Genomic DNA, 3,204 nt, shown 5'->3' on the forward strand with positions numbered 1-3,204 from the left:
GTACGTCAGGTTTCAGTAAGAAATCCACGCAAGTCTATGTACATGAGGCCCCTGGAGAGGAGGGTACGTCGGATAGTCGAATCCCAGATTCAGGAAGAGCAGTGTGGTTTTCGTCCTGGTCGTGGAACAGTGGACCAGCTCTACACCCTCAGCAGGGTCCTGGAGGGGGCATGGGAGTTCGCTCAACCAGTCTACATGTGTTTTGTGGACTCGGAGAAGACAGTTGACCATGTCCCTCTGGGACTCCTGTGGGGCGGGGTACTCCGGGAGTATGGGGTACCGGGCCCATTTATACGGGCTGTTAGGTCCCTGTATGACCGGTGCCAGAGCTTGGTCCGCATTGCCGTAAGTCGGACTTGTTTCCAGTGAGAGTTGGACTCCACCAAGGTTGCCCTTTGTCACCGATTCTGTTCATAACTTTTATGGACAGAATTTCTAGGTGCAGCCAAAATGTTGAGGGGATCCTTTTTGGTGACCTTGGGATTGCATCTCTGCTTTTTGCAGATGATGTGGTCCTATTGGTTTCATCAGATCTTGATCTCCAGCTCTCACTGGAGCGGTTCACAGCCAAGTGTGAAGCAGCCGGGATGAGGATCAGTGCCTCCAAATCTGAGACCGTGGTCTTGAGCTGGAAACCTGTAGTGTGCTGCCTCCGAGTCGGGRAGGAGGTCCTGCCCCAAGTGGAGGAGTTTAAGTATTTCGAGGTCTTGTTCACGAATGAGGGAAGAATGGAGCGGGAGATCGACAGGCGGATTGGTGCTATGTCTGCAGTGATGCTGGCGCTGTACCGGTCTGTCGTGGTAAAGCAGGAGTTGAGYCAGAAGGCAAAGCTCTCGGTTTACTAGTCGGTCTATGTTCCTACCCTCATCTATGGTTACGAACTTTGGGTAGTGACCGAAAGAATGAGAGCGCGGATACAAGCGGCCGAAATGAGTTTCCTTTGCAGGGTGTCTGGGCTCTCCCTTAGAGATAGGGTGAGAAGCTCAGTCATCCAGGAGGGACTCAGAGTAGAGCCGCTTCTCCTTCACAATGAGAGGAGCCAGTTGAGGTGGCTCAGGTATCTGGTTAGGTTAGGTGTTCCGGACGTGTCTCACTGGGAGGAGACCCAGAGGAAGACCCAGGACAYGCTGGAGGGACTATGTTTCTCAGCTGGCCTGGGAACACCTTGGGATTCCCCTGGACGAGCTGGTCCAAGTGGCTGGAGAGAGCCAAGTCTGGGTCTCTTTGCTTAGGCTGCTGCCCCCACTACCCCATTCCGGATAAGCAGCAGAAAACTGACGGACGGACGGATCTAAGAGTAATTCAACAAGAGTATGCTTTTTAAAATAAATTTCTTCAGGGGTTTCTCATAAGGTAAACATTTCTCTTTAAAAGAGAATTTAAAAATAGTGATTATACTACTTTTATAAGCAGCCATTTTGTTGTGTTTAAATGAAACAAGTGTATCATTTTAAAATGAAACAAGAGTATGCTTTTTAACTAAATGAAATAAGTTTTGCTGTGTTTAAATKAAACAAGACCTATCCTTTTTAAACAAGTTTTAGAGAACATTTCAGAGAGGGTAATAAAAGGTTTGTTTCTCACCTTGCTCCCTGAGATGTTTCTCCTCCAAAAACCTTTAGCCAAGTGAAGAGACTAGCCAGAGAAAGTACAGCCTCCTAACAGTCTCCTCCTGCTGTGATGTCACTCTGAGACAACCCCTTCTGAGATGTTTTACAACTTAGTTTATTACTTTTTACTTTTATTTAATAAATGCTATTTTCAAATTGGCTTTTTATATGTTGAGTGAAATTTCTGACCATGAGCAGAGTGACTTAGGATGTTTTGTTAGTTTTAGTGTAAAATTGCTGGCTGTCATGTCCCTTAAGGCTTCGTGCTTCAGATTACTGAAAAAAAAAATTCTTTTCTAATCAGAAACAGAATCGTTTATTGTCATTCACACACAACATCAAGACGCAGCGCAGAACAAAATTTGCAGTTTAGAACATCCGTCCAGAGAAACACACACACATGACAAACATGGGGTAACGAATGTCCAGGGTCTTTCGCAACTTAGTGCACTACCTTTGCAGTTTAGAACACACACACAATAGGAAGGGTGAGTTAAAAAAAGAGCTTTGATCCTGTGTTTGATATTACTTTAACAGAGCCAGAACGTCCTCCAGTCTGACACACACACAACCTCTGTTATTACAARCACTACATGAAACAAGCACATCTAGTGCATTATTTAATAAAGGAATAACCCGACCATTTCAAAGTGGAAAAGTTTAAAAATTCTAAGTTGGTCTCAAAGCTGGGCAATTCAGTTATCAAGCATCAGAGTCCGACTTTAAGAACCAAATCTAAAGAGTCTGTCTCAGAGTTCATTTATTTTGTTAATTCTGGATCCCTCGTTTAGAAAACCCACAAAAAAAACATTCACTGAATCGGATTTCATGTTCAAATATATAATTTTCATGAAATATATTTTAAAAAAATCGTATGTTTATATTTATCACAATAACTTTGTATTTTTTTTTTGTTTTATCCAGTATTTTCGTGTAGAAAATTAAAGTTCCCTGTTTATCTCATCTTTTTCTTTGGTGATAAGTTAACGGGTTAAATGTTAAATTTGATGATGTGATGGCTGCAGTCATTAATTCAACATTTACTTGTTGAGTTCGAAAGTAAATATAAAAGAAGAAAAAAAAAGACTTCACCAAGGCTTTGGACTCCATCTCATGTACCCTGCATTCACTCTCCATCTGACTGTGGAAAAAATGGTACATTTTCTCCAAAAGTCACACAATCAATCTTTCTTATCCAAACTGGAAATAAAAATAAACCTGTTACTTGTTGTTATTTATCATCCACAGGCCCTTATWCTCTGTTTTTATCTGAATTCTCAGATTTTTTTGTCTGACTTTTGTCTGAGTCAATTGATTTTACTCAAAATGTCCACAAATCTACTCGTTCTTTTCATCACACTCATGATCTGGTTCTGACATGGTGTAGAGCAGGGGTGCCCAAACATTTTCCCTGACAGGACCAAAATTAAAATAAATCTGAGGGCCGTGGGCCAAATGCAATATAAGAAATGCAAATATTTCTTAAATAAAGTTGTTTTATTTTTTATGATTAATCTAGCAGCCATTGTGGTTGCCCACATTTTTTTTTTTCCAGCCCTGGAGAAAACATGGAGAAAATTCAACGTATGCTCAG

This window comes from Austrofundulus limnaeus, unplaced genomic scaffold (assembly GCF_001266775.1).
Source record: "Austrofundulus limnaeus strain Quisiro unplaced genomic scaffold, Austrofundulus_limnaeus-1.0 Scaffold1112, whole genome shotgun sequence".
NCBI classification, from domain to species: domain Eukaryota; kingdom Metazoa; phylum Chordata; class Actinopteri; order Cyprinodontiformes; family Rivulidae; genus Austrofundulus; species Austrofundulus limnaeus.